We start from the raw sequence: 16,373 nt of genomic DNA, 5'->3' as shown, positions 1-16,373 counted from the left end.
AACTGCACAGCATCACCCTAGCAACCAGATAAAACTCCCCAGAAACCAAACAACACCCTAGCAACCACATAAAATACCATCAGAAACTGCCCAGCAAACACACAAATAACCCCAAATATGCACAGCAACAACCTAGCAACCACATATAATGTCACAGAAACTGCCTAGCAACACCCTAACAACCACATAAAATATCCCAGAAACTGCACAACATCACCCTAGCAACCCGATAAAACTCTCCAGAAACCACACATCACACCAAATACCACAGAAACTGCCCAGCAAACACATAAATAACCCCAAATATGCACAGCAACAACCTAGCAACCACATAAAATATCACAGAAACTGCCTAGCAACACCCTAGCAACCACATAAAATATCACAGAAACTGTCTAGCAACACCCAAACAACCACATATATTATCCCAGAAACTGCACAACATCACCCTAGCAACCAGATAAAACTCCCCAGAAACCACACAACACCCTAGCAATCACACCAAATACCATCAGAAACTGCCCATCAAACACATAAATAACCCCAAATATGCACAGCAACAACCTAGCAACCACATAAAATATCACAGAAACTGCCTAGCAACACCCTAGCAACCACATAAAATATCACAGAAACTGCCTAGCAACACCCTTATAACCACATAAAATACTCCAGAAACTGCCTAGCAACACCCTAGCAACCACATACAACTCCCCAGAAACTACAACACATTAGCAACCATCTGGCAATAATAAAATCATGAGTCATAAATATTGTACTCAATGGAAACAGCGTCCACATTTTTATTCTCAGCTGAATTGCTGCATATGTACACAGCTCCATAGAATTGTTGAAATGGAAGAGACTCCTCATAACTGAATTACTAAAGTCACCAAAACACTTCAGTGTGACGATAACCACATGTAATTTACTGAATACAGTTTGACAGTTTGTAAGCACAATAACAGCGACTGTTATTTGTTTGGCATCAACACAGGCACACACACACACACACACACACACACACACACACACACACACACACACACACACACACACTTCTTTCTGTTAGCTCTATTTCTATGGAGCATCTGCTGTTGTGAAAGAACAGATTCATTCTTTGCCAAGTAAAGACGTCCATATCTGAATCTGCTTCAGACTTAGGACAGAAAATACATCTTTTGCAATAGAAATGGAACGATTTTTATTCTCTAATGCATTAATTCGTTTATTAATACACTCTATATATACAGTTGAAACCAGAAGTTTACATACACTATAAAAAAAGGAACATGACCATTTTTTTAATGTCTGATGGTAAATCATACTAATTGTTTACTATTTTAGGTCTGTTAAGATTACCTAAATGATCTGCTAAATGCCAGAATAATAAGATAATTTTTTTGAGAATTTTTTGACAGTCAAGTTTACACACATTTCATTGGTATTTTTAGCTTTGCTTCTAAACTGTATAACTTTGGTCAAAAGTTTTGGGTCTCCTTCCACAAGCTTAGTTTGCAATAGTTTGAAGGAATTTTGGCCCATTCCTCTTGACAGAATTGGTGTAGCTGAGTCAGATTTGTTGGCTGTCTTGCTCGCACAAGCTTTGCAACAATGCCCACAAATTTTCTACAGGATTGAGATCAGGGCTTTGTGATGGCCACTCCAAAACATTCACTCTGTTGTCCTTAAGGCACATGTGAACTAATTTGGCAGTATGCTCAGGGTCATGGTCTGTTTGGAAGACCCATGTGTGGCCAAGTTGTAATGTCCTGGCTGATGTGTTGAGATGTTGCTTCAGTATTTCTCCATACTGTTCTTTCTTCATGATGCCATCTATGCTGTGAAGTGGACCAGTCCCTCCTGCAGCAAAACAGCCCCACAACATGATGCTGCCGCCCCCATACTTCACAGTTGGGATGGTGTTGCTAGGCTTGTTCCCCTTTGTCCTCCAAATGTAACACTGGTCATTATGGCCAAACAGTTCAATCTTAGCTCCATCAGAGCACAGGACATGTCTTTAAATGTTAGTGTTTTCCCAGTGTAATTCAGCTAATTGTAATCTGGCTTTGTTGTTGATTCTGGCTTGTTGATTTTCCCATGTTGTCACACAAGGAAGCAGTGTGTTTGAGCTTTTCCTTCAATACTATTCTACAGTTGTGCCTCACATTAACTCAAATGTTGTCAATTAGCCAATCAGAAACTTCCTAAACCTTGACATCATCATCTGAGCTTTTCCAGAGGCAGAATAATCTTATTGTGTGTAAACTTGACTTTCAAGAAGAGTTATAACAATTTCTCAAACAATATCTCTCTCATTATTCTGCTATTAAGCAGAACAGAAACACATGTGATCATCCTCACTTACCTAAAGGAGAAAACGTTTAGTCGCATTAACATCTGACTTGTTTAAATGGCCATGTGCCTTTCTATACAGTGTATGTAAACTTCTGCTTTCAACTGTATATTCTGATTCTCATAAGTTTAACTGGTGGTGGATTGAACTGCTTTAAATTCAGCGTACATCAGCAGCACACTATGAGAATAGCGGTGAACTGCAGGAGATCAACTATTTGAACTCATTTCCTTTCAGGTGCGGCTATTGTTATTGTAACTGGGCAAAAAGCACAGCAATATTTAAACCTGCCCTGCTACAGGCAAGAGCCTACAGTAAAGCAGTGCAGCATTATTAATAATAAAGCTTTATAATGTTATGGATTTGAGTTATTATGCACATAATAGTTTTAATAACTAATTTCTAATAACTTATTTCTTTTATCTTTGCCATGATGGCAGCAAATAATATTTATTTTATTTATCAGCTTGGTCCCTTGTTTCATCAAAAGTCGCCACAGTGAAATGAACCTCCAACTTATCCAACATATATATATTTTTATGCAGTGGATGCCCTACCAGCTGCAACCCATTACTGCGAAACACCCATACACACACACACTTATACGCCAATTTAGTTCATCAATTCCCCTATAGCGCATGTGTTTGGACTGTAGAGGAAACTGAAGCACCTGGAGGACAACACGGGGAGAACATGCAAACTCCACACAGAAACGCCAACTGACCCAGCTGGGGCTCGAACCAGTGACACACAGCAGCTTTAATAGTGTTTAGAATCTCATAAACACTGAAAAACAATGCATGCTCTCATCATGCGCCCACAATCACACAACACTCCCAGTGTCCTGCAATATCAGATCAAATCAGCTCAACTGAGTTCACATGCATATCTAGAGGTCTTGATGCATCGCATGAATTCATCTCACCACTGCAATGGGCTAATGCAGAGCAAACAGCCTGAATCTGCATGTTCAGCACTGTGTAGAATATATATATATATATATATATATATATATATATATATATATATATATATATATATATATATATATATATATATATATATAGTTAAAATGATTTGCCCTCCTGTGAATTTTTGTTTTCTTTCACAAATATTTCCCAAATGATGTTGAAGAGATTCAGGAATTTTTCACAGTATTTCCTATAATATTTTTTCTTCTGGAGAAAGTCTTATTTGCTTTATTTGGGCTAGAATAAAAGCAGCTTTTAATTGTTTTAAAACTATTTTAGGGTCAATATTATTAGCCCCCTTAAGCAATATTTGTTTTGGATTGTCTACAGGGGTGCAGGGGTCCTCAACCTTCCCACATAGCAAAATTTCTCTGGGCCAGATCTGGCCCACACAATCAGATTTTGCTTGGCCCACACACCGCAGTGAATAACGGTACATGATTGGACAAAGTCTGGCTTCCATACAGGGGTCGAACATGGATCATATCTGGGTCAAGTCTCAGCCAAGTAAATAACCCATAACTGGGCCAGATATGTTAGTGTGTCCAGACTGCAATTTATTTGATAAACCCATGAAGCATTTTGTTTTATGGCCACACTTTTTCTCGAAGCATTTCTGAAGCATAGGTAAAACGTTACCTTTTCTCAAAAATAGTTTACACTTATTTTAAAAGTGGGTAGATATAGGCCAAACTTATGTAGCACACATATACCTTTTTAACATCTGGGCTAAATAATAACTTTGATATCTGGCCCAAGTCTTGTGTGCTGCCATAAAGACAGTGACACCTCTGCCAAACCTGAGCCATGTTTGGCCCACATGCTGTATGCCAATGCTGGACGAATGCTTGCTGTGCCAGCTTCATGCCAAATCTTGGCTAGAATTCTTTGCTATGGGTTTTTATCACCAGGAACTGGTCAAAGCATGAAAATTTTACCGCGGACCGGTGGAGTCTTGTATGTAGACTGCTAAGGCGACCATAAACCGTTTTCTCAGAGGATGCAAAACCTCCTGCAACTCAGATACATGTTTCACTTATGAATAAAATTTAAAAATACTGCAGTGTTTGTCTAAGATAATTAGTCTACAGAAATGTGGATGTTCCATACGAGATATGAAGCTGACCGGTCGGTTCTTGTCATGTGACTGCCAGCATTCTGAAGATGTTTTGAACTGGGTGCACCTGGAAGCTGCCTGCACATTGTGCCGCTTCTGCGCGTTGCTCCCAATTGCGGAGACACAATATGTGAACAGCCCTAGTCAGTCTTAAGGCTGCTATCATTTGCAATTTCCAGTGGTTGATCTTTCAATGGGATTTTAAATGACCACAGAGAGTCAGGACCTCGGTTTAACATCTCATCCAAAAGACGGCACTCACTGACAGTGTAGAGTCCCCTTCACTATACTGGGGCATTAGGACTCACAGCAGACCTCTGCTGGCCTCACTAACACCACTTCCAGCAGCAACCTAGCTTTCCCATGAGGTTTCCCATCAAGGTACTGACCTTGGTTAGCTTCAGTGGGCGACCATGTGAGAGTGGTCATTTAAGTCAAATGTAATTGAATACAATTTGATAAAAATTAAAGAGTTTTCTCATTATTTTCAGTATGTTTACAGATTTTTAAAGAATTTTTGTCAAATATTGTTCTATCTTAATAATGCCAGATATTTCCATCCAAATATCCATCATACATCACTGGAAAGCTTATTTGACGTGTCATCATTCCGATTAGATTGAAACCAGCATGTTTCTATTTGTGCCTACCATATTAATGATCTGTTGTTTAAATGTGTTTCAACTTTTTTTTATCTACTACAAAATGTTGGTGTTTTAGTTTAATTTGTAAATATTCTTTTTTTTTTTAACATCTACATAACCATGTCTATTTTAATACTTTTTAACTATATGTTTGATTGATTGTTTAATTCTTGTATTGTTTTCTTTTTTTAGGTTGTTCAGGGACAACAGATGAAAAATAGCCTTCGGGCTAATTCTGGTGCATTGGCAGAAATGCTAATTAATGTACACTGTCCCTGCCAAATAAACAAATAAATAAATAAATAAGATTTACTCAACTTTTGAGTGTATCCATCTTAATTAGCAAACATTTACATGAATGAATTTACTGTAATAATTGGTGTAAAATGTACAGTAAAGTGACAATGTTTTTTTTTTTTTTTTTTTTTACAAATGCACTGTAAATTAACCATTACAATTGCGTTGTAAAACTACAGCACATTTGTTATTGTTAATTTACAGTGCGCTTGTAAACTTTTATAGTATTACTTGTAACCTAAATTGCCAGTAAAACTGTAAATTTCACAGCATTTTTTTAAAGTGTGGTTGTGTGGTCCACAGTCCCATATGTATATTTATTTTATTTGTTTATTCATTGTTCTCCCAGTGTTGGCGTGGGTTTCCTCCGGGTGCTCCAGTTTCCCCCACAGTCCAAACACATGCGCTTTTGGTCAATTGAATAAGCTAACTTGGCCGTAGTGTATGAGTGTGTGTGTGAATGAGTGTGTATAGGCGTTTCCTAGTACTGGTTTCCGGCTGGAAGGGCATCCACTGTGTAAAACATATGCTATTATAGTTGGCGGTTCATTCTGCTGTGGCAACCCCTGATGAATAAAGGAACTAAGCCAAAGGAAAATGAATGAATGAATGTTTATTCTCTTTTTTTTTATCCTCAGCAGCTCAAACACTCTAATGGCTAATGGACAGACGGCTGCTTCTCACTCAGGACTGCATGTTGTCAGTGTGAGTGTGTGCTTCATGCTTGTGTCAGTCTATATCGCTCCTGTCACTATCATCTAAAACTCCACATCTATAATCCTCTTAGTCTGTGCTGACATTATCTTCAGCAGCTCAAACACTCTAATGGCTAACGGACAAACGGCTGCTTCTCACTCAGGGCTGCTGTTTATGCTATTGAGGGTGGGATGCTCACTAGTGGGCGGGGCTTTCCCCCTCTGATGACACTTACAAAGGGAAAATGTCGATCAAAGTGTTTCTGCAGACTGTTTTTAGCAAGGTTGATTACAACTAATAGAATTACTTCATGTTGACCATTAGAGGCTGGATATATTTACACACTGCTGACACACAACTGGGTTTACACCCCTTAAAAAAGTAATTTTTGCATAAAAGGTCTCTTTTAAAACAAAGCAAACCAAGACATTCTTTTAAAATGATGATAAAAAAGTCTGCGCGTGAATACATTTATCACATACTCACAATTTCCCCTGTGCTGTTTAAATATAGATTCAGCACTGTCAATCTGACGCTTCACAGACCGAAGACTTGAAGGTTAGAAATATAGAAGATTTCCCACTTACACCAACACACTCATCACAAACAAAACTAATGACAGAAAAAAATAAATCCATGTACATGCTGTAGTATGAGCATCATTCAATTATATGCCTGTCTGTTGCTTCCAATCTGTCATGTTCACCAGCGAACAACCACCAGATGTCGCTGGTAAACATTCACACACAAACATTCACACTCATTGAACTACATATCTGCCATGTTATTGACTACAACACCCAGTCATGCCACACACACACACAACCGGTTCCAGATCAACACTGATTGCACTCTCACAGCTGAAGCCACTCACACAATTATTGTTTGGACTATTTATACCCCTTTGTTCCACACACATGTGGCCGAGTCTTGTTTATCTGTAAGGTGACATTACAACGCGTTATCCTGGTCTTGTTTCTCTGTGTTTTGAACCTAGCCTTGTTTATTTAGTTTTCCTTGTCTGCCGCCTGCCTTTCGACCTCTTGCTTGTTAACTGACTACGATTCTGGATTGTCCTCACATACCTGTTTGCTCCCGTATTGACCACTGCTTGCCTGACAAAGATTAAACCTGCACATTGGATCCTACCTTCTGTTGTGGTGTTACTCCCCGGCGTTACAGAAGACTCGGCCACACAATGGATTCAGCGGGTATCAAGATCATGTGTCTGCGTCAGGAAGCCCGGTCTATAGAGGAATACGTGGAGGACTTCATCCAGGTAGCCCATTTAACATCTTTGGATGACTTATGCCTAATGATTTTCTTTCGTGGAGGACTTTCTGAGCCCCTATATTCCACAATGCCTTTGCATGACCCCCACGGGACTCTAGAAGGTTATATTGATCTTGCACTTCAAATGAGTGGGTCCCCCTTCACTGTAGGAGAGGTGGAGGACACCCCTAAATATTTTTTGGGGGGGGGCAAAGGACAGCAAGACCCGCTGGCAACGGGGCTTGTTGCTCATTCCATCACCACACTTCCAGCTCACAAGATGGCCGACTCCAGTCCTCCAGCTCACAAGATGGCCGACTCCAGTCCTCCAGCTCACAAGATGGCCGACTCCAGTCCTCCAGCTCACAAGATGGCCGACTCCAGTCCTCCAGCTCACAAGATGGCCGACTCCAGTCCTCCAGCTCACAAGATGGCCGACTCCAGTCCTCCAGCTCACAAGATGGCCAACTCCAGTCCTCCAGCTCACAAGATGGCCGACTCCAGTCCTCCAGCTCACAAGATGGCAGACTCCAGTCCTCCAGCTCACAAGATGGCCGACTCCAGTCCTCCAGCTCACAATGTGGTCACAACCAGCCCTCCAGCTCACAATGTGGTAAGCGCCAATCTGCCACCTGCTCACAAGATGGTTTCCTGTTCCTTGTCCGTTCCTGCCATAGTTCCTGTTTCAGTTCCTAAAATACCATCACCTGAGCCACCAGAATGGCCACCACCACCTGAGTTACAAGAGCTGATGCCACCACCAGAACTGTTACTGCTAGAGCTGCCACCACCAGAGCTGTTACTGCCAGAGCTGCCACCACCAGAGCTGTTACTGCCAGAGCTGCCACTGCCACCTCCAGAGCTGCCACTGCCACCTCCAGTGCTGCCAGACCCTCCAGTGCTGCCAGACCATCCAGTGCTGCCAGACCCTCCAGAGTTGCCAGACCCTCCAGAGTTGCCAGACCCTCCAGAGCTGCCAGACCCTCCAGAGCTGCCAGACCCTCCAGAGCTGCCAGACCCTCCAGAGCTGCCAGACCCTCCAGAGCTGCCAGACCCTCCAGAGCTGCCAGACCCTCCAGAGCTGCCAGACCCTCCAGAGCTGCCAGACCCTCCAGAGCTGCCAGACCCTCCAGAGCTGCCAGACCCTCCAGAGCTGCCAGACCCTCCAGAGCTGCTGCCTCCTGAGCTCCCTGAATGGCCGCCGCCTCCTGAGCTCTCTGAATGGCCGCCGCCTCCTGAGCTTCCTGAATGGCCGCCGCCTCCTGAGCTCCCTGAATGGCCGCCGCCTCCTGAGCTCCCTGAATGGCCGCCGCCTCCTGAGCTCCCTGAATGGCCGCCGCCGCCTGAGCTTCCTGAATGGCCGCCGCCGCCTGAGCTTCCTGAATGGCCGCCGCCGCCTGAGCTTCCTGAATGGCCGCCGCCGCCTGAGCTTCCTGAATGGCCGCCGCCTGAGCTTCCTGAATGGCCGCCGCCGCCTGAGCTTCCTGAATGGCCGCCGCCGCCTGAGCTTCCTGAATGGCCGCCGCCGCCTGAGCTTCCTGAATGGCCGCCGCCGCCTGAGCTTCCTGAATGGCCGCCGCCGCCTGAGCTTCCTGAATGGCCGCCGCCGCCTGAGCTTCCTGAATGGCCGCCGCCGCCTGAGCTTCCTGAATGGCCGCCGCCGCCTGAGCTTCCTGAATGGCCGCCGCCGCCTGAGCTTCCTGAATGGCCGCCGCCGCCTAAGCTTCCTCAATGGTCGCAGCCTCATGATCCAGGGCCACTGCAGCTCCACGCTCCAGGCCCTCCGCAGCTCCACGCTCCAGGCCCTCCGCAGCTCCACGCTCCAGGCCCTCCGCAGCTCCACGCTCCAGGCCCTCCGCAGCTCCACGCTCCAGGCCCTCCGCAGCTCCACGCTCCAGGCCCTCCGCAGCTCCACGCTCCAGGCCCTCCGCAGCTCCACGCTCCAGGCCCGCCTCAGCTCCACGCCCCAGGTACGCCCCAGCTGCATGGTCCTGGCCCCCCATCCCTCCCCCTGTTCCGCCTCCGCTCCACCTCCCGCCTGAACTGTATTAGGAGTGTCTGGAAGCCACTCCTTAGAGGGGGGGCTCTGTCATGTTCACCAGCGAACAACCACCAGATGTCGCTGGTAAACATTCACACACAAACATTCACACTCATTGAACTACATATCTGCCATGTTATTGACTACAACACCCAGTCATGCCACACACACACACAACCGGTTCCAGATCAACACTGATTGCACTCTCACAGCTGAAGCCACTCACACAATTATTGTTTGGACTATTTATACCCCTTTGTTCCACACACATGTGGCCGAGTCTTGTTTATCTGTAAGGTGACATTACAACGCGTTATCCTGGTCTTGTTTCTCTGTGTTTTGAACCTAGCCTTGTTTATTTAGTTTTCCTTGTCTGCCGCCTGCCTTTCGACCTCTTGCTTGTTAACTGACTACGATTCTGGATTGTCCTCACATACCTGTTTGCTCCCGTATTGACCACTGCTTGCCTGACTGTGAATAAACCTGCACATTGGATCCTACCTTCTGTTGTGGTGTTACTCCCCGGCGTTACACAATCATACATTTGCAGACTACTGTATTCTTGATGTAAAACCATTAAATATAAAGAGATAATTCAACAGTTTAAGTTTCACCATTTACTCACCTCTTAGTGGTTTCAGACTTTTATGAGTTTCTTTTCTCTGTCAAACACAAATGAGAAAAAATTGTCAAAAACAAAAAAAACAAAAAAAAAACAAAAAACGGGTGGGAAATGGGAGAAAAATTGCACAAAGAAATAAAAATAAACAAAAATAAAAAATAAAAAAATGGGTGGAATATGGGAGAAAACTTGCACAAAAAAATCAAATAAAAAATAAATCAATAAAAAATGGGTGGAATATGGGAGAAAACTTGCACAAAAAATTAAATAAAAAATAAATAAATAAAAAATGGGTGGAATATGGGAGAAAACTTGCACAAAAAAATAAAATAAAAAATAAAAAAATAAAAATGGGTGGAATATGGGAGAAAACTTGCACAAAAAAACAACAAAACAAAAAACAAAACAAAAAATGGGTGGAATATGGGAGAAAACTTGCACAAAACAAAACAAAAAACAAAACAAAAAATGGGTGGAATATGGGAGAAAACTTGCACAAAAAAACAACAAAACAAAAAACAAAACAAAAAATGGGTGGAATATGGGAGAAAACTTGCACAAAACAAAACAAAAAACAAAACAAAAAATGGGTGGAATATGGGAGAAAACTTGCACAAAACAAAACATAAAACAAAACAAAAAATGGGTGGAATATGGGAGAAAACTTGCATAAAAAAATAAAATAAAAAATAAATAAACAAAAAATAAAAATGGGTGGAATATGGGAGAAAACTTGCATAAAAAAATAAAATAAAAAATAAAAAAATAAAAATGGGTGGAATATGGGAGAAAACTTGCACAAAAAAATAAAATAAAAAATAAAAAAATAAAAATGGGTGGAATATGGAACAAAACTTGCACAAAACAAAAAATGGGTAGAATATGGGAGAAAACTTGCACAAAACAAAAAATGGGTAGAATATGGGAGAAAACTTGCACAAAACAAAAAATGGGTAGAATATGGGAGAAAACTTGCACAAAAAAACAACAAAACAAAAAACAAAACAAAAAAAGGGTGGAATATGGAAGAAAACTTGCACAAAACAAAAAATGGGTAGAATATGGGAGAAAACTTGCACAAAACAAAAAATGGGTGGAATATGGGAGAAAACTTGCACAAAAAAACAACAAAACAAAAAACAAAACAAAAAAAGGGTGGAATATGGAAGAAAACTTGCACAAAAAAACAACAAAAGAAAACAAAACAAAACTTTTTGGTAAAAAATGTGGGAACATACAAAAACCAAAACAAAAAGCATTATGTGAAACACTTACACAATACAAAACAAAACAAAAGGTTTTATTTTTTATTTGTTTATACATTTGTTCATTCATTCATTCATTTATTCATTTATTCATTTATTCATTTTCCTTCCAGCTGCATCCCAGTACTGGAAAACACCCCTACACACTCACACACACTGATACACTACGGCCAATTTAGTTTATCAATTCCCCTATGGGAATTGAAACCCACCTCACAGTGTTTATTACTGAGCTACCGTATCACCCATTTTATTCATTCATTCATTTATTTATTTATTTATTTATTTATTTATTTGTGTGTTTATTTATTTATTTATTTATTTATTTATTTATTTATTTATTTATTTATTTATTTATTTATTCATTTATTCATTTATTTATTTATTTATTTATTTATTCATTTATTCATTTATTTATTTATTTATTTACAATTTGGCAAGAAAGAACAGATGAAAGAAACTGCTAAAAGATCATTTTAAGGAGTTTTGAAAATCTGGAAAGAAAGAAATTAAAAATCAAATCAAACAAAATGAAATAAAATAAAATAAAATAAAGTAAAAAAGAAGCAGAATAAGTTTTTGTTTCTGTGTTGAGAAGCACATGAAGTCCTCTTTGTGTTGATATCATAAATGCTTAGAAAAGGGCAAGCACTAGAGAGTTATTATCAGTGTCTGTTATCATAAACACCGGCTAAAAATAATTCCCAAACACTACAACTATGCAAAAAGGGCCCTAGATGGTGAATTCAACCAGACATCCATGCTTTTATACCATGAGATGACTTTTTTCCCTGCTGCAATTCGTCAGGCCGTGGTAAACAGAAAGAGCACTATGAGATACCGCGGTAAATCTGGCAGATTAAAACACCATTAACAGCATCAGATTAGCGCTTATCCAATTTAAATGAGGGATTAATGAGCCACACACACTAAATACTGCTTGAAAAGACTCTGCAATGGCTTCCTGGTTTCTTTTAGGGTTGCTTCTTAGTTAACTGCAGACCGAACACAAACTTAATGATTCAATATAACTGGATTTGTTGGTTTTAACCGTTAAGTCTGTGTGCTAATTACTAAATCTAAACATTTTCTTGTCGGCTTAGTCCCTTTATTAATCCGGGGTCGCCACAGCGGAATGAACCGCCAACTTATCCAGCAAGTTTTTACGCAGCGGATGCCCTTCCAGCCACAACCCATCTCTGGGAAACATCCACACACACATACTCATACACTACGGACAATTTAGCCTACCCAATTCACCTGTACTGCATGTCTTTGGACTGTGGGGGAAACCGGAGCACCCAAAGAAAACCCCACGTGAAGGCAGGGAGAACATGCAAACTCCACACAGAAATGTCAACTGAGCCAAGGTTCGAACCAGCGACCCAGTGACCTTCTTGCTGTGAGGCGACAGCACTACCTACTGCGCCACTGCCTCACCTCTAAATCTAAACAATAGATTTTTTCTCTCAAATACTCTTTAAAAAAGGACAAAAACTAAAATATATACATACAAAAATCTATAAAAATAAACAAATGTGACTAAAATGTGCCTTTATTGTGGATTGTTATTATAATTACTGTTTATTTATTTAATTTTGAAGGAAGTAAAATGTACACATGTAGTTTCGAACACCAGATGCACGTAGAACTGTCCAGTTTTGTCTTGAAACCACCTCCTGAAGTGCTCTGAATGATTTATATCTACCACAAATGCATTTCAGAGGGCATTTACACCTGTCCAAATCATGATCAGACGGGGATCTGATCTGGAAAAAAATGCATAAAGTGATCAGATGTAAACAGCCCCTAAATCTGCATTAGTGAGCTGCTGAATAGACATCATGATTATTGCACAGACGTGTCTTAGGTTGGCCACAAAAACATGCTTCATTTTGCATTTACTACTGTTTTTATTGTGGCCAGACTAAGGCACACCTGTGCAATAATCAGTTACCATGGTTTTACTTTAAATGCTGTAGTAAAAGCACTTAATTTGTAATCACCAGTTTTACATCAAATGCCGTACTAAAATCATACTTTATTTGGTAGGTACTATGGTTTTACTTCAAATCCCATAGTAAAAGTATGGCTAATTTTGTACTGACTACAGTTTTACTTCAAATGCTGTAGTAAAACCATGCTTTATTTTGTAATTACTACAGTTTTACTTCAAATGGCTTCAAATTAAATAAACTATGCTTCTATACTAACCAATTAGTATGCTTTTACTTTAAATGACATAGTAAAACCATGGTCAATTTTAAAGTTACTATGATTTAATTCAAATGCAATGGTAAAACTATAATACATTTTGTAGTTACTACAGTTTCACTTCAAATGCCAAAGTAAAACCATGCTTTATTTGGTAGTTACTAGGGTTTTACTTCAAATACAACGCTTCATTATATAGTTACTATGGTTTAAATTCAAATTTTGTAGTAAAACCATACTTCATTTCGCAGTTACTGCAATTTTACTTTAAATTTCGTAGTAAAACGATGCTTTATTTTGTAGTTATTACAGTTTTACTTCAAATGCTATAGTAAAACTATGCTTTATTTTCAGTAGTTACTATGGTTTTACTTTAAATGACGTAGTAAAACCATGGTCAATTTTAAAGTTACTATGATTTCATTCAAATGCAATGGTAAAACTATGGTAAATTTTGTAGTTACCACAGTTTCACTTCAAATGCTGTAGTAAAACCATGCTTTATTTGGTAGTTACTAGGGTTTTACTTCAAATACTACGCTTCATTATATAGTTACTATGGTTTAAATTTAAATTTTGTAGTAAAACCATACTTCACTTCGCAGTTACTGCAATTTTACTTCAAATTTCGTAGTAGAACGATGCTTTATTTTGTAGTTATTACAGTTTTACTTCAAATGCTGTAGTAAAACTATGCTTCATTTTCAGTAGTTACTATGGTTTTACTTTAAATGACGTAGTAAAACCATGGTCAATTTTAAAGTTACTATGATTTAATTCAAATGCAATGGTAAAACTATGGTCAATTTTGTAGTTACTACAGTTTCACTTCAAATGCCAAAGTAAAACCATGCTTTATTTGGTAGTTACTAGGGTTTTACTTCAAATACTACGCTTCATTATATAGTTACTATGGTTTAAATTCAAATTTTGTAGTAAAACCATACTTCACTTCGCAGTTACTACAGTTTTACTTCAAATGTCGTAGTACAACGATGCTTTATTTTGTAGTTATTACAGTTTTACTTCAAATGCTGTAGTAAAACTAGGCTTTATTTTCAGTAGTTACTATGGTTTTACTTTAAATGACGTAGTAAAACCATGGTCAATTTTAAAGTTACTATGATTTAATTCAAATGCAATGGTAAAACTATGGTAAATTTTGTAGTTACTACAGTTTCACTTCAAATGCCGTAGTAAAACCATGCTTTATTTGGTAGTTACTAGGGTTTTACTTTAAATACTACGCTTCATTATATAGTTACTATGGTTTAAATTCAAATTTTGTAGTAAAACCATACTTCATTTTGCAGCTACTACAGTTTTACTTCAGATGTCGTAGTACAACGATGCTTTATTTTGTAGTTATTACAGTTTTACTTTAAATGACGTAGTAAAACCATGGTCAATTTTAAAGTTCCTATGATTTAATTCAAATGCAACGGTAAAACTATGGTAAATTTTGTAGTTACCCCAGTTTCACTTCAAATGCCTTAGTAAAACCATGCTTCATTTGCTAGTTACAAGGGTTTTACTTTAAATTCTGTAGTTTAACCATGTTTCATTTAGTAGTTACTACAGTTTTACTTCAAATGCCATAGTTAGACCATACTTCATTTGGTAGTGACCATGGTTTTACTTTAAATCCCATAGTAAAACCATGCTTCATTTCCGTAGTTACATAGTTACTATGCTTTTACTTCAAAAAAATGTAAGCATCAAATCATGTTACTACTAATTAATACTAAGTTATCCTGTATCTACTGTGAATCTTTTAAACAAACATAATCAATCACAGCTCATATGACACCCAGGAATGTTTTCACAGTCTTTTATAAAGTGTAATGGTCTTGCTAATGAAGGTTTTAGTGCTCGGGCGAGCGCACTGATCCAGCCCTCATCACAGTTTTTGTCCTTGAGGACTATCGAGCGTCCGGCGTGTCCTGAAATTCATTTGCCTTCAGGCTTTTCTGAGGGTCAGATGAGGGTCAAAACTTGCCAGCGCAGGTCAATAGTGGACAATATTCACTTGGCATCAAATACAAAGATTTGATTAGAGCAATAAAACTCAAATGCATGATACTTTCAGGATTGTTTTGCACAGATTGCAAGTAATTTTGCATGTACATGTGCGTCTGCATTAGAGTAGTTTTTTTTTTTTTTGGTATTGCATAGACAAAAATGTAAATAAATAAACTAAATGTGCATTTAAATGCATTTTAATTCTAATATTTCCCAAATGATGTTTAACAGATTCAGGAATTGTTCATAGTATTTCCTATAATATTTTTTCTTCTGAATTAAGTCTTATTTGTTTTATTTCGGCTGAAATTAAACCAGTTTTTATTTTTTTTAAAGCCATTTTATGGCCAATATTATTAGCCCCCTTTAGAAATATAAATACATTTGTCTAATTATCCAAAGAACAAACTATTATGTTTAGAAATGCATTGAAAAATATGTTGATTAGGGGGAAAAAATGACATAATTAACATTAAATAAGGCTAATAGTTCTGTTTTTGACTATATATATGCATGTATAATCTATGTTCTACTCTAAAATATGTGGTTGGAAATAAATGGTATTTGTTTGTGTATTATAAGAAGGGTTTGTTAGCCTTAATGTTTAATAACAACACTCATAAAGCATCACTTATACTAATATCTATATTAAAGACCATAAGTTAACTTAATACTAGTTAACTATAAACAAGAATGTGTTTAATGTACGATAATTACCAAATAATGATCAATATATGTTGCACTGCAAGTAAATAATGTTACCTAAAACATTTGCCTAGGCTAAGTCTCTAATAACAAAGTGAAGTGCATTAGCGAATAAGATGTGTGGGCTGAAGCGACAAGCACAGAACAAACG

At 38.8% G+C, this 16,373-nt stretch overlaps 1 long non-coding RNA gene across 1 annotated transcript; it reads right to left on the bottom strand.

Annotated features, from left to right (window-relative positions):
• Positions 1 to 3,536: 3,536 nt before the first annotated feature.
• LOC147842480 (uncharacterized) lies at positions 3,537 to 10,211 on the bottom strand. Its single transcript, XR_015500135.1, has 3 exons — positions 9,929 to 10,211; positions 3,967 to 6,774; positions 3,537 to 3,877 (listed from the first exon to the last, which is right to left on the bottom strand). It is a non-coding gene; the product is annotated as an uncharacterized LOC147842480 (long non-coding RNA).
• Positions 10,212 to 16,373: the final 6,162 nt, after the last annotated feature.

Source organism: Danio rerio, chromosome 9 (assembly GCF_052040795.2).
Source record: "Danio rerio strain M-AB ecotype USA chromosome 9, GRCz13ab, whole genome shotgun sequence".
NCBI lineage: Eukaryota > Metazoa > Chordata > Actinopteri > Cypriniformes > Danionidae > Danio > Danio rerio.
This window is presented reverse-complemented; position numbering and strand designations above follow the sequence as displayed.